Source organism: Stenella coeruleoalba (genome assembly GCF_951394435.1).
Source record: "Stenella coeruleoalba genome assembly, chromosome: 2".
NCBI classification, from domain to species: Eukaryota; Metazoa; Chordata; class Mammalia; order Artiodactyla; family Delphinidae; genus Stenella; species Stenella coeruleoalba.
Genome location: NC_137147.1, coordinates 68,413,105 through 68,440,991, shown reverse-complemented (window position 1 = coordinate 68,440,991; position 27,887 = coordinate 68,413,105). Strand labels below are relative to the sequence as shown.

The window sequence follows — 27,887 nt, the reverse complement described above, 5'->3', positions numbered from 1 at the left end:
GGATCATTCTAGCCAGAGATATGTCTACTTTGATACCCTTTAAGTAAACAGATTTTAGTTTTGTTAAACATTTTTTTTTTTACATAACCAATGTATTTCATATTCTTCAGTCTACTTTCATTAGATTTTTTTAGGGATAATCTCAATTTTTACAGAATTCTTGAAACAAGAAATCTGAAGTTAATCAATCTCTATATCCTTATGCCAAAAGTAATATAAACTTACAACATTTTATCTGCAATCATTGCTCTACTTTTCTGCAAGTTTTTATCACCCTATATTTTAGTTCTACTTTGTTTCATGCCCCTTAAATTGGGCATTGTTGTTACTATTATTATTTAATAAAGTCAATACTTCTTTAGATTTACCTACATGATAAATTTTCTACTGTTTTTTTAATTCTGATTTCTACTTCTGGATTTACTTTCCCTCTTGAATTATTGTTTAAGAGGTCATATAGCATGCATCTACTAGTAGCAAACTATTTTGAGTTGCTATCACTGCTGTTCTCTTAGCCATTTAAAGATTTTGAGTTTTTTGCCATTATCTATCTATATGTCTATCTGTCTATCTATCTATCTGTCTATCTATTTTTGTTGGCCAGTCTGTTTTTTGTCTAATGGTCTTACTTTGTAAGCAATCTGCCTTCTAATCTGATTGATTTTAAGATCTGTCCTTTATCTTCGGTACTTAAGATCTTACCTCTATTTTTGAATTTAGTAAATGGAGTCCCTCATTATCCATGGTGGATTGGGTCCAGTACCAGCCTAGGATACCGAAATCCCCAGATGCTCAAGCGGCATAGTTAGCCCTGTGTATCCGTAGTTCTGCATCTGCAGATTCAACCAACCATGCATCGTGTATTGCTGTTTGTATTTATTGAAAAAAAAATGGGTGTATAAGTGAATCTGCACAAACCTTTGTTGTTCAAGGGTCAACTCTGTAAATATGTCTTAATTAATCCTTCTGAAGACTTTTTGTCCTTCCTGAACCTGAGGATTCCTGTCTTTTATCACATCTGAAGAATTCTCAGCCATTGTCTTGTCATTATTTCTCTGTCTTCTACTGTCCTCCTAGATCATATATGTTGAAACTTTTCCTTCTATCATCCCTGTCTCTTAACCTCTCTTTTATACTTTCTATAACCTCACCTATCTCTGTTGCATTTGGTTAATTTCTTCAGAAACATTTTCCAATTCACTAATTAGCTCTTCAGCTGTGTCAGATATTCTCTATAACACATCTTTTTCTAATTTACATTTTAATTGCTATATTTCTTGCTTTTCAAATTACTTTTTTTTTCAGATGACCCTGTTCTTTTTCATAGTGTCTGTTCTTTTATTAAGGTTTCTATTCCTCTTTAAAATCTTTCATAATTGCAAAAAAATATTTTATAATCTTCATCAGATTGCTGAGGCATATGAAATTCTTGGTCTCTGATCCCATTTTGTGTATGTGTGTACTTGACATTGCTCCTTACTCAGGATAAGTTGTTTTCTGATTTGTTTCTGCCTTTAAATGTGAGGCTCCCTCACAGGCTGAGTTGTGAACGTATCCATGGAATATGTGGATATTCCACGTATTAATGGAATTTTGCATTTGTGTTTTGCTCTGGTAAACTCCCCAAGATACCTGTGGTGGTGTTCTTTTACAAATGATTCTTTAAACCTTTGGGGTTTCTGGATCATGTGAAACCTCATTTGAAGGCAGATCTCTACAGAAAAATTTTGAGTAGTATTCCACTAAATCTTTTGCATGCATTATTTAATTCTAATATAATATCAATAAACCTGTGAGGTAGATACTATTATTTTCATACTAGAGATGGGGAAATTAAGGCTTGCACTATTAATAAAAATATCGAAAGCTGCACATCTAAGTGGCGTAGGTACAGCTCAAATCAAGGCTAGACTCATTTCAAACCATATTCTTAATCATTACACTATGCTTTGTTACTAGTCAGACAAACAGTTCATCATCTCAAACAACCCTTCATCAGTCATCCTTGCATATCCATTTGATTATAAATAAAGAGTTGGGATATGCTGAGGAAGGCAACAGTATGCATTAAAATTTTCTGCATATTGATTTAACCAAAAGTTGAAAAAGGGATGATTATTTTTAAGCAACTATTAAATTTGATATTCATTTTTCCATTACAGCCTTTTCATTTAATATGTATATGTGTATATATCTATTTCTATATCCTTGTGTTGCGAAATGAAAATGGGTCTGCAGGCTGTGGATGGACCCACTCAATTTTAGTAGTGATAGACTCTTTTAGGCTCTATTAATGTCATTCTTAATCACCTCTGGTCCCAGATTATACTCCAGGGCTATCATGAGTCTGACTGCAAAGAGCAGCTATCCTATATCTCATTATAAACATCACTGCTTTCATTCTAATTTCAATTCTTAGCTGAAAATGTTTCTTCATTTAATCATACTGTTTCAACTTTGTTTCTCTCTTGTTTTCTATTATTTACTATTTTCGTTGATTTATTTACAGTTATTTTCTAAGGTGCTTTAAAATAATTTGTACGGGGAAGGATGCAATATAAAATAAAATTTTCCTGTTTTCAGTGACACTAAGTAGAGTATAATAATTTGCTTCTGGACTCCCGCCAAGCTTTCTTTAATTTTTTATATAAATTGTCTAAAAACAACTCAGCTATATTAGTGACTATATCATAAAGCTTTGCTTAATTAGATTTAATGTGTTTATAGAGTAACAAAGAACTTTTGTTGACATTTTGTTTTACTAGATATAAAAAAATCTGGCAATTACAGGCATTTCAGAGTGTATCTAAAGAGTTTACCTTGAGCAAAGCAAAACATTTAAGAAATATTTTAATTAGGTTTTGGAAAGTGTGGTGCCCATGAGAATGATAAAAACTGGAATAGAGCACATATATCAGAGCTATTCAAATGTCCCTAAATAACTAAATTATTTATTATTGATTGGACTACCCACATCTCTCTTTGAAGAACCATGATGTGAGATTTATAATTGGACAGTTGTTGAGTAGGAAGATCTTTAGGGTTCCTGGACCCAATTCCAGTGTGGGTATGTGTATGTGGGGGGATGGGATACTTCCCTCACAACACCAAGCAATTCTCAGACACCAGAAGAGTGTCCAAGAATTCAGTTCAGTTCTGACACTACCTACCCAGAGATAGCATCAGATTCCACAAGCTGAGGGCTCAGTCCCACAAGACTGACCCCACCTCCCCCCACCTTAGAAGTCAATCGCAAGTCCAGGTTATTACCTGTACTTCTGACTATAAATCAGAACTCCCCATCTCTCCCTCCTCAGATTTTATTAATTTGTTAGAGCAGCTCACAGAACTGAGAAACATTTTACTTACTAGATTACTGTTTTATTGTATATGGATATAACTCAGGAACAGCCAGAAGGAGGAAGTGCATGCATATGGCAGGGTATGGGGAAGGGGCATGGAGCTTCCCCACCCTCTCCAGGGTGCAACCCTCCCAGCATATCCAAGTGTTCACCTACTCAGAAGCTCTCTGAACCTCGTCCTTTAGGATTTTTTAATGGAGGCTTCATTACATAGTCATGATTGATTAGATTATATGCCATTGGCAATTGATTCAACATCCAGGCCCTATCTCTTCCCTGGAAATCAGGGAATGGGACTGAAAGTTCCAACCCTCCAATCACGCGGTTGGTTCTCCTGGCAACTAGCCCCATCCTAGGAGTGTGTTGCCGGGGAGAGAGGGAGGTCCAAAAGTTACCTCATTAATATAACCAAAAACAATTTTATACCTTATCACAGGAAATTTCAAGGGTTTTAGGAGCTGTGAGCCAGGAACTCTGGACAAGTATATATGAGATATATATTTTGGTCATCTGAATGACCAAATATATATATATATTTTATAAATCACAATATCACAGTAGAGCTAAAGTGTGTGTTCTTAGTATGAAACTATAAGGCATACCTTCTCTGATATTCTAATATATATATTAATTCATGAAAAGCCATTTAGAGCAGAGTCTAGAGATGTAAGGATTTTTCTCCTGAATTTGAGATTTGTAATTTTACCAATGATAAATTTGATCAAAGTATGAGATTTATTCCAAGTAAAGGAAGTCCAGGAGACCCACTTTCTGCTGAAGCTCTTTCTCTTTTTTAAATCTATTTTTCACATCTTACTTTTTTGAATGAGATATGATGACCACTAAAATTAATTGTTATTATAAATACAGTGGCAAGATGTATAATGATCTACTAAAATATTTTCTGAAACTTCACAATGAAGTGATACATTTACTAGGTATTATTTACATTGTTAAACTCTAACAGTTCTTCAACATTTGAATAACTAAATAATGATATGGTTTACCATATGTTTCCATTTAATGAAGCCTTGTATTGATACTTAAATGCTTCATTAAGTCACAAGCTGCCAAAATAAGTAGTTTTTCTCTTGTCATAAATGTGACATGGTTTAACTTAAAAGTCTTGTCATTCTAAAAATTAAGAATGCTTTTATTCTGCATATATTATAAGCAACATCTCTCAATATTTCAGGTTTACATACAAAACATTTTCAGGAGGCTGACATTGTAGTTTGGGAATTTTTGTGCACAATTTTCTTGTCAGCGGAAGGTTGTATGAGTTGTTATAACTATCATTTCATCATAAACTAAACAAAGTTTATATGCAATTTTCAAAAGCTTCTTGAAATGACACATTTCATTAATAATAATAACAATGAGCTAAAAAAAAAAGTCCTAGTCTGAGCTGTAAACACCAAACAAAGAACTGTAATTTCACCAAAATCATATTTTTTCAAGGCAGCAAGTTACCTTGAAAATGACAAGTTTGGAAAATGACAAGTTCAGATATTCTGAAGAACACATGTAGCTTGGAAAGTAATATCAGATTTTGCCTTTCTACCTTTTCAAAAAAATACCTAAGACTGACTTTATGACACAATCATGAGGTCTAATTAGTACATAAGTTTTAACTGATGTTTATTTTGAGCAAAAAGGAAGCTTTTAGATCTTGATGCATTGTTTTCTAGGAGGTTAGGTTGTATGGGAGAAAGTTCAGGCATAATTAAGTGAGTATTTCAGGGTTGGTTCATTAAATATGACTCATCTTAAAGAAAGTTAAATGACAACTGATTGTATATGACAGTTGACAAACCAATGTTTTTGCAAACCTTGGTTTGCAGAAGAATGTTGTGTTTCAATACTTGAATTTTAACACATTTATGCTATAACAAATGTATTTGAACATGTATACATTATTCAGGACTCTGAAGCATGATCATTTCCCTTCGAGTGTAATTCATGTGGCTTATTTTAATTTAGATCCCCAAACAAAGGTTTTAAAAAATATACAACTAAATATTTGTATTAACCTATAGGATTATAATTACCTTTTTGTGCATGTTCATTTTTTTATTACTATAAATTATCTCTTCGTCTGGCTAATATGACAAGAAAATGCAGTGTTTGCTTGCATAAAAAATTATATATGGAATAAAAACTTAAATGCATATAGGACAGACGGAAACACAAGTAAGTGTATAATACGTAGTCGGATCTGTGTCTGAATGTATGCTCTGCTGAAATGTAGTATTCAAATCCAAAGAGCATATCAAACAAACAATACAACAACCACAATATTTACTCCAAACAAAACCAAACTTGCAGTTTAAATTTGGGCCTAAAGGCTACCAGTTTTTTGGGGTTTTTTTTGCGGTACGCGGGCCTCTTACTGTTGTGGCCTCTCCTGTTACGGAGCACAGGCTCCGGACGCGCAGGCTCAGCGGCCACGGCTCACGGGCCTAGCCGCTCCGCGGCATGTGGGATCCTCCTGGACCAGGGCACGAACCCGTGTCCCCTGCATCGGCAGGTGGACTCTCAGCCACTGTGCCAACAGGGAAGCCCAGGCTACCTTTTTAACCCCTAACATAGAGGTTTCCAATTAATAAACACTAGAAATTAACAAATAATTTATCACTATAATTCCATATCACTGCTCTTTTCAATATATATTCATTTATATTAATTTTTTCCTACTTTTTATCACCATTTTACTTTCCCTCTATTTCCATACCTCAGGGTCTAAAAAACCCTTGAACTATAAAAATAAATGGCAAACCACAGAGTGGAAGAAAAAAGAAAGCATCCTTTTGAATAGATCCTAATATGTTTCTCAGTAAGAGTCATATATTTTTATATTCTTATGAAAAGATCCCAGAATAATATCTCAAGTACTTAACAATGATATGGTACAATGTGTTCAGTTTTTTTGTTATATTTGTAGAATTTTGAAGGAGGTCTATTAGGGAAGCCACATAAGACAATGAATCCTGACTCTGGCTGTCCATTAGAATCACTGTGTACTGTTTAAAACTGTCCCCACCCTAGTTGATTTCAGCATAGCAGGTAAAAGGTAATTCCCAGAATATGTAGTTTAGGAGTTGTTCAGGCGACTCTAATTTAGAATCACCTGTTTAAGGCCTTGGTTATTCAAAGGCTCATGCTCCATCAGCAAGGGTCTCACCTGGGAGTTTCTTAGAAATGCGGAATCTGAGTCCTCAACTAGATTTACTGAATCAGAATCTGCATGTTCTCAAGGTTGCCAGGTGATTTGTTTGAACATTAAAATGTCAGATACTTTGGATTAAGGAATGACCCCTTGGAGCTAAATAGCCCCTTACTGGGATTACAGGTAAGGCTTGCTCTTGTTAGATTCCAAGGGTGACCAGAGACTGACACTGACCTCAAAATGCCAATGCATTGGTTTGCAATGAGAAATGACACCTGTCCCAAAGTCCAGACTATTCATATCCAAATAACTAGCATCTTTTCTTCCAATGGAGTCAACTTTCTGAGAACCAAATTATAATCAGAAGAAATTAGAGAGGATCTCACCCAAAGTTATCAGTGAGGATAGCTAGAGAAGCTTTTCTAATGTGGCCACTGAATGAGAACAACTCTTTTGATCAAGATTCCTTCTCCCCTCTGGACAGTGTAAACTGTGTAATGGTAACATTCTTTACTTGCTCACCCTTGTCTGTGTACTCTTCTGTTTATCTTCTGTGGCTATATTCATTTCCATCTTTTTACCCGTAATACTCTTATCTGGACCACACCTTAATACTAATGGCTTGCCTGTTAAAGATGCGTACTGAGTGCTTCATAATTGTCAGGGATTATTTCATTTAATATTATCATTCCCTGTTTTTGGTTGGGAAAACTAAGAAATATAGAGGTAAGTCAGTTGCTCTATTTTGCACAGATAGTAAGTGATGGAGGTCAGGGTTCAAGCATAGGCTTTTCGGAATCTAAGCCCATATAGTATAGCTCCAAGCAAACTCCTGTATTACCAGTCTAGAACTACCCCAGATCATCTGGTTGAAAATAACACGTATTTTGCATTATACTCTTTTAACTCCATGCTTTGGGGGCTGGACATATTTCACCTAGGTGTTGTTTTTATAGTTAAAATTACATTTTTCATCATGCCAACATTTTGGGGAAATTCTTCAGTGTAATTCTCAAGTACTAACAATGATTCTCTTTCCCAAGATTATTAAATGCTTACAAAATATTTATTTAATAATGCTTTAGAATGGATAAAGATATAGTTAAATAATCTCAGTAACTCGGCAAAATAAAAAGGATGAGATTAAGTTACTTCAGGTTATTTTTATTAATCTCTTCTCTGTGTTGCTGAGTTTAGCAATGTGGAATTTTAAAGAAGAGATCAGCAATTATTAATTATTCTCTATTTTCTTGATTCTGGGGTTTAAAAAAATATGTTCTCAGCAACACAAATATTAATTAGATGCTAATTAATAATTTCACCCATGAAACATTTACAAAACAAATATGCAAATCCTCATAAACCAACTTGCACTCTAGTGATGATTAGGCTATCATTATATTCAGGAGCAATTCTGATGAATGCATAAGATTTTAAGAGTATGACCTAATGCTAATATAGTGAAAACTTAAAACATTTTTTTTCTGGTTTTGTTTTTCTCCATAGTTCATAAGAATAAGAAAACATTTCTAAGATTCATATTTAAATTTCCTTTATACTTTACTGTTTCATTTAATGTTGAAATTGTAGTTATCAGTTTGACCTAGATCAATGGTTCTTAACATTTTTGGTTCATGAACTGCTTTGAGAATATAATGAAAGTTGTAAGTCACTCAACAGTAAGAATTGCCATGTAAACAACATTTTCCATATAATATAGTTAGCTCAGAAGTTTCTCTAAACTCACATGTGGATTTCACATGGACAGTCTCTGATACAGGTGAGAATTAGGAGATCAGGCATGCAGTCTTAGTTCTACTACTAATGAGATATGTGATCATCAACAATTTACTTCATCTCTTAGAGTATAATATTCTTGATCCATAAAATTAGAGAGTTGATTGTTAAGGTACTGTCCAGCTCTGAGAAAAGGAATACTAAATTTAACTCTTAAATGTGGAGATGCAAAGCTTGTCTTTTTAATAAATAAATGCATCAATTTAGGTTCCAGATAAATATTGTCTTTTAAAGTGCTCACCTTGGGAGGCCGTCTGATTACTCCAGGGAGAGGCAATATCACTCAACAGAGGGAACATTACTCAAAATATTTTAAGAATTATCTTCTGTAATTGCCAGTCACAGAAGCTTTTTACCACTTACTATCATGAAAACACTTTGCAGAGAGATTGCTGAGCAAATGTTGGGACTCTTTGAATCACCGCTAAAAATAAGGAAGTTCCAGAAAACTGACGCTGGGCAAGATTATCAACATTTTCTCAGTAACAAAGACAGTGTGAGTGACAGAGTATTGACCTACTAATTTGATATCAATCACAGGTAAATTCTGAATTTTATAAAGCATAGAGTTTCTAAACAATCATGTACTAGTAGTCAGAGGTAGTTAACTTAGAACAAATTCTGTCCAAAAAGTCTCATTTCCTTTCCTGTTAGGCGTACGTACTAGGTTAATTGACGAAAGTTGAATTTCAGCAAGGTGCTAGACACTCTCTGCTGTACCAGCCTTGATAAAACGATGGAGAAATTTGGGTAAAATGAAAATGAAGTAAGTGAATCCCTAACTAGGAACAAGTATCTCCTGCAGTATGTTATTGGGCTCTATACCCAGGCCTTCCTTAGCCATCTATATATTGGTGAATGAGATGATAACATGGATACCAATGAACTCTGCAAGAGCAAAATCCAGCAAATAATAGAAACAGTACATCTATACACTTTAATAGAAGGAAAAATTGACTAATTTTAACATAGTATATATTTTTTATGAACCAGTGCGCCGTTTTATACTTAAATCCACATAATCAATGACATGCATGTAAATTTCATGCATTCATCAAACATTTATTGGGCAGCTAGCGTATGCCAAGAGCTGTGTCTCATGCTGCACGACGTCTTGGCACTCCCAGCATGGGATACCACACTTGGTATATAGTATTTTTTTATATAAATTTATTTATTTATTTGCTTTTATTTTTGGCTGTGTTGGGTCTTCATTGCTGTGCGCGGGCTTTCTCTAGTTGCGGCGAGCGTGGGCTACTCTTAGTTGCAGTGTGCGGGCTTCTCAACGCAGTGGCTTCTCTTGTGGAGCACAGGCTGTAGGCGTGCAGGCTCGGCAGTTGTGGCTTGCGGGCTCTAGAGAACAGGCTCAATAGTTGTGGCACACAGGCTTAGTTGCTCCGTGGCATGTGGGAGCTTCCAGGGCCAGGGGTTGAACCCGTGTCCCCTGCAATGGATTCTTAACCACTGCTCCACCAGGGAAGTCCTTGGCATATATTATTGTCCTTCAGGAAGCTCACAGTTTTATGTTGGAAGCTAAGTAATGAACAAACAATAATAATGCAGAAAATAGTAAGAGCCATTAATAATAGCATGCTCATAGTACTAGGGAAATAAAAAGCAAGGGGATTCTGACTCTGATTAGATGAGGCAGAGAATGCTTCGTATAAAACATGCTATTTGAGCTCTGTTAAATAAAAGTTTGCCAATGGATAAGGATAGGAGGAGGATAGAAGAGTCTGGCAAGGATAACTTTCCAGACAGAGATGACAGCACCTACCAAGATGTGGAAGCATGCTGCGTTTAGGAGAACTGTGGGTAGTTCCAAATAAGTTCAAGGGAGTAGAGAAAGTTTAATCTGGAAAGGGCAGAAAACAATCAAGCAGTGGAAGGATTTTTCTATATCCTATTAAAAAGTATTCACTTTGTTTAAGTGGAGAGAGGAGTAGAAGAGAACTAAATTTTAATTAATTCTTATTTTATGGCAGACATTCAACTAGATGCTTTTCATCCATTTAACTCAATCTACTATAGCCCTTATTAATGGGAGACTGTTATTTTTCCCATTTTGCATATAGGAAAACTGAAGCTCAACAAGATTAAATAACTTGCTAAGGTTTAGGTTTTTTGTTTGAGAGATTTCTGTAGATGATATTGGGAGATGATGTATCTGTATGGAAAGGGGAGAGAAGAAAATTATGAACTTGGTTTTGGACATGCTGTTAAGATTATCCAAGCATTTCCAGCTAACCACTAGTTGTCTTATGTGAGATATGTTGACATACATGATTGTGGTTGCTGTTGTTTTTGTCTGGTCAAACCTCTTCTCCCTCTCCTAGTAACATCCTAAAGCTAAAATTGTAGCTTATTGGGTAAGAACACAATGAATTGAAATAATCAAAAGATCACATTCTCACCCCCAAAATTGGTTCAAAAATAGACATTGATCCAGACAGACCCAGTAGGTGTTCCTTCCCCACTGATTTTTTTTTGCTATAGCTAATAGGTAAGAGTGCCCTTTCCTTACTTTAACTTTGAAGCGATAAAGTCACTATCACAAAACTGCCTGTAGCCCTCTCCACTACATGGAAAAAGTCAGAAAATGAAGATAACTAGTATAGAGGTCCCATTGTAAACTCAGAAGTCCCCAGAGTTGACTTGATTCTAGTAGCTATTCCTTTGAGTCTTTGATGTGCTCCACTCTCTTTCTAAAAAATTCTCTTAGCTCTTCCAGTCACTTTACGCTCTGCTTCTGTGCTTGCAATCAAGTATTCTAACTAAACCCTAAACTCTAGAGTTCTTTCCATTCTTCCAAGTGGAGGTTGGCTAGATGATTTCCAAAGACATGTTGGCTAGTTGCCTTCAGCTGACTTTGCTCTTAATTTCGTTGTTTCCAAAATCCAAACCCACCCTCAATGGAAATAGTTTGACACTAACCAGCTATCCCAGGAAAGAGGAGATTGTTATTTTAATACAAAACACTGACAGTGTAACTGGAATAATTATAGTGTCCTAGTTGACTACATCCAAAGGGGTAGCATTCATTTTATATTCTGGTAGACTGGTTATGTTGTTGATTGAATTCTATGTAAAATTTTTAGACTATGGAACAACACATTAGTTGCATTGTATATTTTATTCTGTTTCACTCCTCTCTCCTCTGTGTGTGTGTATGTATACATATACATATATATGTGTATATATATGTATATATACATATATATGTGTATACATAATTTTTATATTTTTTTCTTACATTAGGTTTCCACTGTTTCACTTTAAGTTTGTAAATATTTAAACTTTAAGCCTTCTAGAAGTCACTCAACTAAAATTAACTAGCCCTACTTAAATCTTTTCAATTTCTTACAAAACCAATTAACTCTAGATTGAAAATACTTTTCTGATTTCTTATCTTTGGTTACTGAAAAGTTTTTATTCTATTGTATATATTGAACTTTGGAACAGAGTTTGTTTTAATTGTTCTATAGTTTAACATTGTCAGTTTATCACTCATAACTTGATAAAAATGGCCTTTCAGTTTTCACACTTCTAGAATTTCCCTCAATATGCTTTAACTTCATTAGAAGACTTTTGTCATCTATTGCGTGACCACCTATCTTAGTTTCTAACTATATTCAACTCATTCTAACTATCCTTGTTAACACTTTTTTCTTTGCCTTCCAGGGATACTGCCATAATGTGGGTGGAGTGCGTTTTGCTTACTGTGCGTCTCAGATTTTCAGATTGTCATACGTGTTGCATCTACATATCTATTGATTTCTTATTTCTTTATTTGAATTGTATATAACTTTCATTTGAAAAACACAAGGCACTATACATAAAATACCTTTTTCTCACTATAAGCATTAAAGCACTTCCATAGCACAAACAAAAAATTGTTGGGTGGGATTTTGTTAAAAGTAATCAAGAGTGAGAATCAGTAAATGCACAAGAGGCTAACAGTAAAATGGGAAAAAAAATGAAAGAGGAATAATAGTATACTTAGAGGTATATTCTCTAGCCTAGACCTGTGCTTTTTGAAGTAAAAAATAATTCAGAGGTTCCCTACAACCTGCCCAATAAAGTCAAACTTTTAAGCAAGATATTGAATCACTGACATGGGCTTTCTTTCTGATTCAATCTCCCACTAAACCCAACTTCATTCAGAACCCCTAAACATGCTTTATGCTTTTTCACCTGTTTACCTTCGTTAAGGGTGTTTCCTTCCCCAGAAAAATTTCCCTCTGCCAGACTGTCAGAGTTTTACTTCAGAAATATCTACAAGTTTATTTTTATAGTAATTTGGTACTTTGTCTATATCCAAACATGCTTTTTTGTAGATTAGAAAACTGAGATTGCAATGGAAAGCAAGCAACAGAAGTGAAATTTGAACATTAATAACACTTTGTGAATTTCTTACTTCATTAGACACATTCTGCTTTGTAGTAGAAATTGGTATACAAGCCTTATATCATAGGGGCTATTCATTATCTTTCTTTTTTTCCAATGAGATTTAAAGTCACTTACAAAAATAAATGACTTATTTTAAATTTTGTTTGGAGCTCTTTTATTTTTTTCTCTAAATAGGTGAGAGCACTTCAGGGGATGAGAGTAATAAAGGCACGAGTCTTCTCCCTCCTTTTCCATTGCAATGATCGGAGTATTAACATGGGAGAAAATCTATGACGAGGATTGGAAACTAGGGAAGGATTGTCATGTATATGACCCAGATAATCCAGAGAAATTCTTTCAGATCTAATACACCTGGGTCCAGTTACAATGTGATTAGCAAGAACAGTTGAAATCTCTCCTTTCTAACATTTACCCGATTCATCAGGCAAACAGGAAAGGCTGCCTTGGGAAAAAGAAAATAAAATCTATTGATTCGGAGGAGCGAGTTTGGGAACAACCGTGGGCATGACTGTTCCATCTGGATTCTTCTTTGCTTCTTTAAATAAAGTGCTTAGGAAACTGGCACTGAAGCATACCTGAGTTCACTTAGCAGCTATCTGATCATAAAAATAGCAAAGAGATATGCACTAGCATTCCTCTAGCTTGTTGTAATGTATAAAGGTAGGGATAGAAGTGAGAGCGGGCAATGAGGCAGAAGGAGACCACACTATTTAGGGAATTTTTTTTTTTTTTGCTGCTGTGTATCAGTAACTGTCAAAGGCTGCTTTGTTCAGTACCTATACATTAATTGCCCAAAGGCAGAAGCACAGAGTGTGATGAGCAGCAAAAACAAAAAGGATCCTGTGAAAAACCACTCAGTGAGCCTGTTTTGGAAACCCAGGCCTAATGTAAATATGGGTGGAAATATGGATATGCAACTGACTCATCATCATCGTCAGGGAGACGAAACAGAAGAAACACAATGAAGAACCCTGCTGGTATTGCCCACATTCACACCGCTTGATGATTGTAGGTTGGCTTCTGTGTGGGGGACAGTCATGTCAGTTTGCATCATACAGATTCATGGGTCACATCAGGTGAAAATATTTTCGGTGACCTATGCTGACCATGAGGCAAATACAGGAGACTGCTCCCACTTTATCTGTATGCAAACCTCAAGACTGTACATACTTTTCCTCTAATGAAAGTGAGTAAACAGAAACAATAAACAACTTGCTGTCTGTGGGAAAATCCGTAAAATAAATGAAGGTAGATATAACGCTCAGGTTACAGTGGGAAAATATTTTCTAAAAATAGTACAGAAAAGAGAAGACAGTTTGATATTAAAAACTCTGCTGTGTGTAAAAAAAATAACAATAAAACAGAGACTGTGAAATAAAAAAGTTGAGAAGATAAAGAAATAGAGTTGAAGCGGAATGTTTAGTTGCTTCTCCGTAGGCCACCCATTCCTTGCAGCTCCCACACTTTTCATTTCGCTATCTCCATCTCTCTGTACTCTCATCTCCACTAAGCCATTTGCTTTCAGGGAGGCTAATTCTATCCTTGCATTTAGGCAAGCAGCAGATGCTTTCGGCCTTGCTGACCAAAGCAGTCTTAGGCCCAGGTTGTAGATATTGGTTTAGGTGTGTTCCAGGCTGGCTTCAAAAGGGACAACCTGTGCAGTTATGCAGGTCCCTGCGTTCAGAAGGACCTTGCACTTGGTTTAATGCTCTGTTGTTGCTGTCTTGAAATTCTTCATAATTTCATATTTGAACTTGTGTTTTGTAGGTGAAGTCCAATAGACAGCGACGCACGTATGTGAGCAGAGGAGGTATGTGCTTGAGTCTGCTGCTAGTCGTACACAGTATTTGCTACATGCGGCGATGAGTGCCCGAGCTGAGCACAGAACACCATTGGCCCCAGGACAGGTGGGAGTTCAGTAGTATGAGGTGTTTCACATCTGTGACTGAGTGAGAACACTGACAGCCCCGGGAGGCCACCCTTTCCATTTGAATCATTTAAACCAGACTTTGCTTCAAAGAGAAAGAAGGCAGTGGAATTCTAAGAAACATGAATAATTAAGGAACCCTATGATATCCTTTCTTATTCATGTAACTTCTGTGTATTCGTCAACTGCTTACATTGAAAATGATGACATAGGGAAAAAGGGAAAGATAAAACGTTTTCAGTCCTTTCCTTTGCTTCTTCATGATTAAACTGAAGGTAGTGTTGGTGGAGTGTATGGATATCAAGGAGTAAAATAAAACAGATGAGTTGGTTTTGTGCAGAATTTGACAGTAATGGTAAGAATGAAATACACATGCAAGTACCAGCTACGTATCGTACAATTTTGGTGATTCTGCATGTGATTTAAATGTTTTTCTATTTGCACTGAAAACTGGCATTGCACAATGCAAAGATGAAAGGTAAAAATGCTTGCTAATAATTAAAAATTTTTATTCTTATTTACTTAGAATATCATTAAATAGCAAATATAAAACACCATGAAAAGCCAAGTAAGAGGAAAAATGAAAAGCTTTATAGTTTACCACATTTAATGCAGTTTTTTAAAACTGATTTCGAACTCCTTATTTTCATGTTGCCCTAAGCTCCACAAATTATTACATAGCTAGCATTGGGTGGGGGAATGTGTGATCCACTTTGGGCCAATAAGATTGTCCGTGATGCTTCCTGAGAGCCACCAGGAAAAAATGTTTCTTTGCCTTCTGAGTGTTTCTAGAAGAGACCCAACTTCTCTCTCCCTGGATATGTAGCTAGACATGTAGCTGCAGAAGTATTGGGAGGTATTGAGACTTTAATTAGGATTGACCTTTGGATAAGTGACACTATGGGAGGGCAGGAAAGAAACAAAGCTCTTGATGACATTGTTGAGTCTCTGTAACACCAAGTGAACCTGATGAATGAAGGAATAAATGCAGTCAACACGTCTTTTTTAAAAGCAGTTTGAGTAGGATTTTTTTTTAATCACCTGTTAACTGTTACTTAACTTATACAAGACAGATGAAAAGAGAGCTAGATATAAGTCAGAGATCATTTTAAGGTGAAACTAAAAAAATTTGAAAATATTTGCAGAAGGTAAAATGGTATAGCAAAATCAGAAGCTGCATTAAAACAGTAAAAAGGAAAGTCAATAACATGAACAAACTTGAAGTGCTATCTCTGGATGCAGAGAAAAAATGGCACAAATTTAAAACAATGAGAGGGAGGAAGCTAGATATAGAGGATAGAGAACATATTCACGTTCCCACATGTATATGATGCTTTTTCTTAAAATGAGACCAAAACACATAGACTCTAACAATAATCTAAAATATTCTGAACGTAAGAAAGATCCAAATAATTCCAAAAGAATTAACCAAATCGTAGTTGGAATTAATAAAATAGATTAGCATTTGAAATAACCTGGTGATATTTTATATCTCAAGAATAAAGAAAGAATTATACAGTCATCAAAGCAGAGAAGAACAGATTATCTTCAAAGGAAGTAAAATCCAGCTAGACTCAGATTTTCCTCTTTAATAATAAATGTCAGAAAACAGTGGAGCAGTATATAAATAGTATTGAGGAATAGGGTCATGGTCCAAGATTCCTAAACCCAGGCAAGTTGTGATTAATACTCCAAGTCAACATAAACATATACTACTAAATACAGGACTCAGAAAGCTTGATATCTGTAGATTTTATAAAAAGCATTTTTAATGTAATTAAGCCAAGCTAACGATGGATCAGTTACCAGTGTCCCCAGGTCCCCTAAGCTTTAAGATTACCCTTCCTTTAAAAGCTCGAGTAAGTATTTTGGAGATCATTCCAAGGAGCTTGGAAGAAAGATAATGTTTTCTCAAATATTTCTTAGGATCCAAAGAGCCTGTTTTATTACATTTTCTCCCTTTGAACTGTAGCTCTTGCCATCTCTTTACCGAATCTACATGCTATCCAAGATTTTTTCAGTCTGATTTATTTTGAAATATAGATATAATTATTTTCTTTATTTCCGAAGCTTGTGCCAACACAAGACTATTACTTAAATATAGTAATTAATAAAATTTACTAAGGACTTGAAGATTAAAGGAATGACAACACAAAAAGGAAAACCTACAATCCATGTTGATATCTCTTCCTAAATTCCATTGCCTAATTCCACCACAGGATCTGTGTCCCAGATCTGCCTCTATGTTCTGGAAATCTTCTAACCACATATATTGGCCTAAAATCTATTCTCACTCTGCAAGTTGCAAGTCTCAGCCCCTCTCTCACTTTCTGTTTCAATCCAGGAAATCAAAATATCAGTTAACAGTAATTTCAATACCTGAGGGAAATCTACTCTTCTGCACTTGTTTGTCATTCATCCATTCAATCATAAAGCAGTTTATATTTTGATTGTTCAATGCCCTTCAAAAATAGTACTTTATCCCCCTCTGCCTTCTTTTGGCCTAGCTAATGACTCAATTATTTTTTCCCAAACAGTAAAAGAGTCCTTGCCAAGTAGGTATATTTGGATCCAGACATTTAAAAATAATACACAAATGCACGCATGCAGGCAAGCATATATGCACACACGCACACACACTTGCAGGTTTCTAGTTAGCCTTTCTTTACTGAGCTCAAAGTTACCAGTAGAATTCTTTGTCATGGCTCATGTTCAAAGCACCTCTGCATTTACAGTCTTCCAAGGGAATACATAAGTTTAAAAGAAAATTTCCCAAATCTATTTAGAATCCTACTCTGCTTTGGCAGTATGATCCAAAGAAGATATTTCCTCCCCTCCCTAATTAACGATAGGAAAAAAGTCTCTTCTTTCTCATCTACTATAAAGAATTCAAGAACATTTAAGGTATTTCAACTATTTTTGTCACTGTAAATAATGCTGGGAAAAAGAAATTATTTTATTCTTGGCATTGATAATTACAGAACACAGCTTTAAGTCTGTAGTTGTAGAACTGCTAGGAAAAGGGATGTATACTTTTCACTAGAGAAAAACAAAGGAAGCATAATCTTTATTAGCGAATAAAGAAAAATCCAGAAACCATTATAAACAAAAAGCACAAGATAAGATAAGAATACCAATCATATCAGCTATAACAATTAAAACACAAAGACTTTTAGGGTTCATATATATGGTAAGAATTAAAATCCAACTCTGGTCTGTCTACTTTTTTTATATCAATATTTGGTAATAGTGGAAAAAAACTTGAGAAAAATAAATTGTATTAATAGGGGAATGATGACCTAAACTGCAGTGCATCCACATTATGAAATATAAAGCAGTCAAAAGATGAAGTGGGAGAGTGGCGTGGACATATATACACTACCAAATGTAAAATAGATAGCTGGTGGGAAGCAGCTGCATAGCACAGGGAGATCAGCTCGGTGCTTTGTGACCACCTAGAGGGGTGGGATAGGGAGAGTGGGAGGGAGGCTCAAAAGGGAGGAGATATGGGGATATATGTATATGTATAGCTGACTCACTTTGTTATAAAGCAGAAACTAACACACCATTGTAAAGCAATTATACTCCAATAAATATGAGAAAGAAAGGAAGGAAGGAAGGAAGGAGGGAGGGAGGGAGGAAAGGAAGTAAGGAAGGAAGGAGGGAAGGAAGGAAGGCAGGAAGGAAGTTAGGAAGGAAAGAAAGAAAGAATTTGGTCATGTTCCATAGGCTACGCATGCAAAATTGAATGCTCTTCAAGATATAGTAAGTTAAAAAATCAAATTATAAATTAATATCCAAGGTGTAATCTCATTTATTTAAAACAAAACAAAACAGTAACTTTCATATGTACAAAAATATATGTAGGTAAAGGCATAGACAGAGTTCTTAGATGATGCATCCCATTTGAATGACAGGGGTTATCTCAGGGACTAGAACTACATGGGATTCAAGGAGGCTTTCATTGGCTATGTATTGATTTTATTTTTCACACTGAACTTATTTACATTTTAAACTTACAAATACATTTAAGAATTTTTAAATCAGAGCAACAATGCCTATTATAGCTTGAATTAGACGACTCATTTAAAAATGTTATTTCTCTTCCAAATTAATTTATAAATTAATGTAATTCCAATGAAAAAGTTTTCTTTGTATGTTTTACATTTAGATTGTTTCTACTTTTTCACAGTTAAAAACATCTTAAATTATTCTCCATGACTCTTGACTCTGGAGAGAGGACTTAGTGATGAATTTTCTATCATAGCTCGATCTTCTGGATAACTTGCTGCAGCTCCTATATCAGGAGATAAGCACATGGAAAGAATTTTTAAATAGGTTAGGGAGTATACTTTATACTCTATTGGATAGCCAGTGGAGAATCAGAACATGAAACTGGTGAAATAGAACTTTTAGAAGTTTAATTTGATAACTGGTGCATATTGAACTGGAGGAGAAAAAGAATTGAGGCAGAAAAAAACAACCAACTTAGAATTTGAGCATTGTTAAATATTGCAAAGATCATATAGTTCAAGATTTTTCATTTAGGGATGAAGAAACTGAAGTCGAGAAAAGTCACAGACCTTGTGTGATGCAGCTTCAGTAGAATTCAGGTCTCTTCAAATCTAGTGCTTTATCTGAAGCTCTGTTCTACTGTTAAAAGTCTAGTGTATCAGGCTAAGCATAAGGTGATAAGACTCTAGAAGATAATGGCCATAGGAATGAAGAAAATAAACCTAAGTGTGAGAGTAGAGAATGACAGCAGCATTGGGGGAAGTATTATTTATATAACAGTCATGGAATGCCTCCCTTAGGTGATGTACTTGAACAGAATCATGATGTCAGTGAGGGGGAGTCATGTGAAATCCGGAGGAGGAAAGTTCCAAGAAAGATGTACAGCCAGTACAAATCCCTGAGACAGAAATGAGCAAGAGGGCCATAATACTGTTAGCTGACAAGCAAAGGTAGAGTGGTACAAGGTGATATCCTTAGGCAAAGGTCCGATTGTAGGGGATCTTGTAGAGCCTTGTAGGCCATATGAAAGAGTTTGGAGTTCCTTGGATATGTAATGGAAAGTTGGAAGGCTTTGACCAGGATACTGAGATGCAAATGTACTTTTAAAAAATCACTCTGAATATCTGTAGAGAATTCACTATGGAGAAGCCAGATGGGAAGGAAGACTAACCCAGACAAGAAAAGATCAGATCAGAGTGATAATGGCACAGCTGGCAAGAAGTGATTCTAGATATATTTTCATTTAGCACAGCTGAGTGACTGGCAGTGTCATTTACTGACATGAGCATGGTATGGGGATGAGTGGGGAAGAAAAAAATTCTATATGGTTAATGAAAATTTTGAGATGACTGTCAGTTCACAATCTCTGATCTGAAACTCTTGAGATCTCATGTCTATAGGAACCTAATTTTTTCAGAATTAAGGAAGGTAATATTGTTCATATAATTCATATCACATAACATCCCTAACAGAGTCTGGGACAGTATCTCTTAATCCTTTTATCAAGCACATTAAAATCTCTGCAGTAGAAGTATTCATTCTTTTTAAATTTTTTTTTTAGACTTTTATCAATTTAACCTGAATTAACAAGGTTTTACTATATCAGTGATGTATATTACAAGATTAATGTCTACCAATGTTATGCTAATGATCTCTCTATACAGCATCATTTTTGGCATGGTTGTTGTGGTGTATCTTGTACATTTGATTGTTAGCTGTTGATAGAATTGACATAGCAATAAATCTGATTCAGTTCTTAAATTTTAAAAAATGCCAGATATGATACTGTGTCATAATCCCATTATACTTTTTTTGTTGTTTTGTTTTTTGATTTTTTACATCTTTATTGGAATATAATTGCTTTACAGTGCTGTGTTAGCTTCTGCTTTATAACAAAGTGAATCAGTTATACGTATACATATGTTCCCATATCTCTTCCCTCTGACGTCTCCCTCCCTCCCACCCTCCCTATCCCACCCCTCTAGGTGGTCACAAAGCACGGAGCTGATCGCCCTGTGCTGCTATGCGGCTGCTTCCCACTAGCTATCTGCCTTACGTTTGGTAGTGTATATATGTCCATGCCACTATCTCACTTTGTCTCAGCTTACCCTTCCCCCTCCCCATATCCTCAAGTCCATTCTCTAGTAGGTCTGTGTCTTTATTCCCGTCTTACCCCTAGGTTCTTCATGACATTTTTTTTTCTTAGATTCCATATATATGTATTAGCATACAGTATTTGTCTTTCTCTTTCTTACTTACTTCACTCTGTATGACAGACTCTAGGTCCATCCACCTCATTACAAATAGCTCAATTTCGTTTCTTTTTATGGCTGAGTAATATTCCATTGTATATATGTGCCACATTTTCTTTATCCATTCATCCGATGTCTTTTTAAATTTTTTTTATTGAAGTATACTTGATTTACAATGTCAGGTGTGCAGCCAAGTGATTCAGTTATATACTTTATATATATATATATATATATATATATATTCTTTTTCAGATTCTTTTCCCTTATAGGTTATTATAAAATATTGAGTATAATTCCCTGTGCTGTACAGTAGGTCTTTGTTGGCTATCTATTTTATATATAGTAGCATGTATATGTTAATCACAACCTCCTAATTTATCCCTCCCCCACCCCTTTCACCTATGGTAACTGTAAGTTTATTTTCTGTGTCTGTGGGTCTATTTCTGTTTTGTAAATAAGTTCATTTGTATCTTTTTTTTCATATTCCATATATAAGCAATATCATATGATATTTGTCTTTCTCTGTCTGGCTTACTTGACTTAGTATGATAATCTCTAGGTCCATCCATGTTGCTGCAAATGACATTACTTCATTCTTTTTTATGGCTGAGTAATATTCCGTTGTAAATAATGTGCCACATCTTCTGTATCCATTCCTCTGTCGATGGACACTTAGGTTGCTTCCATGTCTTAGCTATCATAAATAGTGTTGCAATGTACATTGGGGTGCATGTATCTTTTCAAATTATGGTTTTCTCTGGATATATGACCAGGAGTAGGATTGCAGGATCATATGGTAGTTCTGTTTTTAGTTTTTTAAGGAACCTCATACTGTTCTGCGTAGTGGCTGTACCAATTTACATTCCCACCAACGGTGTAGGAGGGTTCCTTTTTCTCCACACCCTCTCCAGCATTTATTGTTTGCAGACTTTTTGATGATGGCCATTCTGACCAGAGTGAGGTGATACCTCACTGTAGTTTTGATTTGCATTTCTCTAATAATTAGAGATGTTGAGCATCTTTTCATGTGCCTGTTAGCCATCTGTGTGTCTTCTTTGGAGAAATGTCCATTTAAGTCTTCTGCCCATTTTTTGATTGGCTTGTTTAAGAAATAGTCATTCTTAAATGGGATAAATTGAGATACTAAATAGGTCAAATCAGTTCAAGTCAGATTCTGCCTATAAGGGAGTCTAGGGCAATGCTTTTTGGATTTTGGAATAGCACATAAGAGGTTGTAGATTCATATTAAATCTATAAGGCTTTTGGGGGGATAGGTAAGTGATATGTGTGGAGTGCCTCCCAACTTTGTAAAAACATGGTAAACTAAAGGGAAAATCATTGTTTTATTGATTCCTTTATACCTTGGGTCAGTGGGGATTGATAACTAGACGTGCTATAACCCAGTAAAGTCACACTGGTTAAAAACTCTGGTAAAGAGAAACTGCATGATTTTCATCCCACATTACTTGAAGACTGTTGGTGCCATTTCCTGAAATAATGAAGGCAAGGTTGAAATAATGACAACAAAGGTAATGGAAGCTATGGTGTCTTTTAGCAGTTTTCGTCTAAACAGGGCCAAATAATAAATACTTTAGGTTTTGCAGTCCATTGTATGCAGTGCAAAAGCAGCCATGGATAATAGCTAAAGGAATGAATGTGGCAGTGTTCCAATAAAGCTTTATTTATGGACTCTGAAATTCAAATTTCATATAATTTTCACATCCACAAAATAATAAACGTGTTTTGACTTTTTTCAAACTTTTAAAAATGACAGAACTCATTCTTAGCTCAAGGAACATTTTAAAACAGGTAGTGGGTCAAATTTAGCTGGTAGGCCATAGTTTGCTGACTCTTGCACTAGAGTGACAAGTTAATAGCTTCATATAATTATAAAGAATGTCCACATCCAGAGGATTGGAGGTAGAGTCAGAATCAAAGAGGTAGTAATATTATGAGAGCATGGCTCTAAAGAGGGAGAGATGACACGAAAGAGATGGAGTCCAGGGGAGGAATTCTTTGCAAATGTATATTTGTTTTCCCTATGAAACAGTCACTCAGAGCATCACAATGTGGTCTCCGTGGCACTATGCTTTTCTTGCTTCCTAGAAGTCTCAATCTCTGCTCAGAAAAACACTATCTCACGTACTTGAAGGATCTGCCAGCCCACCCTTTGTGATTTGTCGGCCAAGTATTGTAGTTGACTTTATATTTCCTTCCTTTCAGCAACCTCTTAGCTACAAAAATCAACTAGATATAGTCTTCTAAAACTATGAATCTTGGCTCTAAAAGGATGGAAAATATAATTTTCTTTTCCAGTGAGCCTAAACATAAAGCATCATATTTTAAAGTTTTTTAAAGTCAGAGACTGATGCAGAATTTTATTTTAATATTAATTTAAATGTTTCTATCTAACCCCTCAATTCCCATATACTCTTCTTTCCCATATAATTTGGCCTTAAGGGAAACTAAGGAAGAAAAAAAAAAGAGTTCAAGAAAACGGATCTGCAATGGTGTCTCTAGCAGGTGGCAGAGAGGAGAATTAAAGAGACCAAAATTACCAGATCCTTCTCTTTTTTGTCCCCCACCCCCAACCCCTGATTCTTTCTCATGATAAAGTCTAGCGCATTAAAATAAAGGTGGGATGCTTTGACCTTTAAGTTTGATGGGACAATGAATTCCGTTTTTTCAAATTATCTGATAATAGCTAAGTTACTGGCTCTAGTGGTTTTTAAAAATTATTAAATCATTTTTTTAGAAAGACTGTAAAATTATTTAAATTTCTGTGTGTACTATGTGATATTTCTGGTTCTCTTTCACACTTAAAGCTCTCATTGAGAATAAAACAGTTTTTTGCATCAAACTGTAACATGATTTGGCATTTATATATCCTGTACAAGAGAGTGAGACACTACCTGCTTTAAATTATGATTTCTAGGAGGGTTTCTGGATGTAGTAAGCCTCAGATACCAAAAAGTGAAGTAAAAATTTTGAAATTGCCTTGCCAAGGGTAAGATTCATATGTCTATTTTTACTCAACACCAAATAAAGGTACCATTTCTAATCCAAGAACCTTGCCGTCTTCCATCATATTGACATTTTCCACATGCATTTCTTGTTTTACTTAATATATTTTTTCTAGTTTTTCTTAATATGATATGTGAGGATTTTTGTTGCTATTGATTTAAAAATTTTAAATTATGGTTATATTGTGGCTATCCTGCACATTGTCAGAGGTACGTTTACTATTTTCAAAGCTTTTTGTATTTGTTGGCTTTGATTAAATAAAACTTCAAGGGGGATAATTCAGAGAATTTTTTTAAATTGTAGAATGAAGTAGAGCTCTGAATGCAAAGTAGAACTTCCCAACACTGCAAGAGATTTCCATTGCCATCCATATGTAGCTGGACAAAGAATAGTTTTGGTCAGAAAGCTTATTTTTCCCATAGCTATAACATGAGGAAGGATAGTATGATTTTTTCTAAGTACTGTTTATTTAATTACTTGGAGGCATTTTGTACATTAAAATTCAACTCCAAATTAAAGTAATTCATCCCATTGTATATTTAACCATATGAGGTCAAATTATTTCTTTCATAATTATTTTGCATTTAGGTTATTGCTTTCTAAGATCACTTACTTGGTTTCAAAAGAAAAACATGGTTATAGGCTCATGATTACTATGAAAACAAGATTTTTAAATATTTGATTTCACAAGTTCATGAGAAGGCAAATAGGTTTTCTTTCTCATTTTGTTCTGGTTTTTTGTTTGTTTCATTTAAGTTTTCCCAAATTATGCCAAAAATATTTTCTGATATAATAAATATCACTTCTGATATTTCAGCAATATCTGTGGGCAATCTTTACTTTGCCCTTCACTTTTTTTTTCATGAAACATAAGCAAGAGGAATTCCCATTTTATGTGTAACGTACACTTTACCCAGGGAAAAACTCAACTAGAGGATGCTGCTAAAGCCAATAGCTTTGAAAGTTTAGGAGAAAATGATTAGAAACTGATATGAGCAAAACTAACAATATCAGGATAATAAATTAGGGTAAAATAACCAGAGTTATCCATGCTTATTCTGCAGAACATAATCTCCTAACATTTGCAAAAACACCCAAGTTCTATTCTTGGATTAAGTAACATGTCTAAATTTTACCACTTGTTTAGAATGGTCCCTTGGTTATATCAGTTTCCCAGTGTGATTAGATTAAAGAACAACTCAGTCTCCATCACAGCTCTATTATTCCTACATATCCCACAATCCTAAAAGGAAACATAAAGGTAAAGGTTACAAAAGTGCTTTCTCTGCCACACCATGAAATCTGTCCTACTTGCAAATAAAAAGGCTCCTGTAGAACCCTTTCTTGCCATCAAGAATCCAAATTAGCAACAGCTTGCAATGATAATCAGTTCATTTCAGTGTACTCAAAATGGGCTCATTATTATTAATTTTTGCCAACTCCCAAGCAATTCATGAACCATTTTTAGATTTTCAAAAAGCAGTTCATGAATCAGACAAAAAAATTTAAAAGGAACCCATCCCACAATGAGATGATGACTCAGAGTCCTTTGCTGTAGCTGTGTCAACTGCCGAGCATCTGAAATCTGATGAGGATGGGGTTGATGGAGAAAAGGCCATGATGAGCATGAAACAATGTGTTGAATTTACATGTTAAAACTTCTTGTTGGTTTTGGCAATTTTTGCTGAGGATTATTGAGAAATCTATAACATCTGGATGTGGGGGAGAAGTTCCACTAAAATGATGAAGTTTATATTGGTCGACAAGACTATAAATGGAAAAGAAAGTAGTTTCTTAACACAGCTGTTTCCAATTTTGTTAACATTTTAGGCCAAATTCATTTGAAAAAAAAAGAAATAACATAAAACTCTAATGTTCAAGATATACTTTACAAGTCTGACTTAATGTACACATACTGAAGACATTCTTGACTCAAACTAGTATATCCAGAGGATGGACAGATAGCCACTGGCCTAAGTCTAGTCCCTAATCTGTCTTTAAAATAGATGCTAGCATAAGCCATTTTGCCAAGAAATTTGGATTTCAAAATCAAATCATCACTTTAGGTTAATTTGGTTTTAAGTGAAATAAAACCATTAGACTCCTGGCACTGTCTTCTGTTTCAGTACATATCATAGCTCTCATGTCTTAGAAGATAATTTAAGGGATAGATCATTGGTTGACTCTCAAAAGAACTAGATATTCTTCATTCTTCCCACTGACTGGGTGACGTCTTACTCATCACTTACTCTTTCTGCCCTTTATTTTCTTTCTCTGTAAGATGAGAATTATGCAAGAAGACAAAGAAAATATATGCAAATATATTTTCTAGTGCTCTTGAAAGGAACACTGAATAAATCAAATACATTAACAATATGCATGTATGTGCACAAATGTACACAGATATATTTATTTAAGCAATGTCATGTTGGCTTCCAATTTCTCATTTTTCTGTTATTACTTTTCTGATATATCTTTTCCTATGTTTTAGCAGGAAAACCATGGCAAACATTTAAAAATTCTCTTCCATTTTCTCTTTGCCTCTTTTTTCCTTCTTTTCCTTTCTTTTCATTTTTCCTCTCTTGCAGCCTTCAAACACCTTTTTGGATTTTTGCACAAAGAACAAAAGTGGAATAAGAAGCTCAAAGATAAACAGGCTTCCCTATCATTTTCATTTTGTGAACCTCTGAAGTCATTATGCAGCCAAATAAAATGGGAGCAGCATCTTTGTCAAATGTTCTATATTAGCTTGTTGATGCTTTTTGTCTGGAGATGACTCTTAAATATTGATGACAATTACAATTTACTTCCTATGCTTTTATTTTCAAAATTCAAGATTTGGTAAAGGCATGAACATACGAGTATCAGATAGATTTGTTAATTCTCCTTGACATAAGTAAAGTCTGGGACAGCAAGATGTTGTAAAGATCATCAACAATATGATCAATACAGATTGCCAAAATCAATTCTGGAATCTGACTCTGCCTGCTGTGAGCAGTTGTCACAATGTTCTTTGAGAAAACTGGCAAGAAATGATAAGGGTTCTGTCAGCAGACACCCATCAATAGGAAATAATCTCCCTGCAGACATATTGCACTCCTTTTGCCTTTTCCTTGCAAACAGGTCATGAATAAGGAAAGCCTGGCTGAATTTTGTAATTAATCAAGTTAATATGAGATCTTATCTGAGATCTTGGTTATGAACAGATTAATAACATTAAATTGGAAAATACACTTCTCAATTTACAGAGTACTTCAGAACTCAAAAGCAGTACCTATTGTATGAAATTTATTTGAAGTTACTATAAGTAATTTATTTTAAATTTTTATTTTATACTGGAGTATAGTTGATTAACAATGCTGTGTTAGTTTCAGGTGTACAGCAAAGTGATTCAGTTACACATATACATGTGTTTATTCTTTTTCAGATTCTTTTCCCATTTAGGGTATTACAGAATACTGAGCAGAGTTCCTTGTGCTATACAGTATGTCCTTGTTTTTATCTATCTTAAATATAGATAACCAACATGTCATGTACATGTACATGTGTACATGTACATCCCAAACTCGCAATCTATCCATCCCCTCAACCTTTCCCCCCCAGTAACCATAAGTTCATTAAGTCTGTGAGTCTGTTTCTGTTTTGTAAATAAGTTCATTTGTATCATTTTTTTTAGATACTGCATATAAGCAATATCATATGATATTTGTCTTTCTCTGTCTGACTTACTTCACTTAGTATGATAATCTCTAGGCCCATCTATATTGCTGCAAATGGCATTATTTCATTCTTTTTTATGGCTGAGTAATTTTCCATTGTATATAGGTACCACATCTTCTTTATCCATTTGTCTGTTGATGGACATTTAGATTGATTCCATGTCTTGGCTATTGTAAACAGCACTGCAATGAACATTGGGGTGCATGTATCCT

The 27,887-nt window shown here is 35.0% G+C and overlaps 1 long non-coding RNA gene across 1 annotated transcript in view; it reads left to right on the top strand.

The window, feature by feature from the left end:
* The window catches only part of LOC307181320, a 103,539-nt gene that overhangs the window by 9,261 nt on the left and 66,391 nt on the right, over window positions 1-27,887 (top strand). Inside the window, exon 2 of the long non-coding RNA XR_013826442.1 lies at window positions 14,506-14,548. This is a non-coding gene — a long non-coding RNA (uncharacterized lncRNA). The remainder of the gene's footprint in view (window positions 1-14,505; window positions 14,549-27,887) is intronic.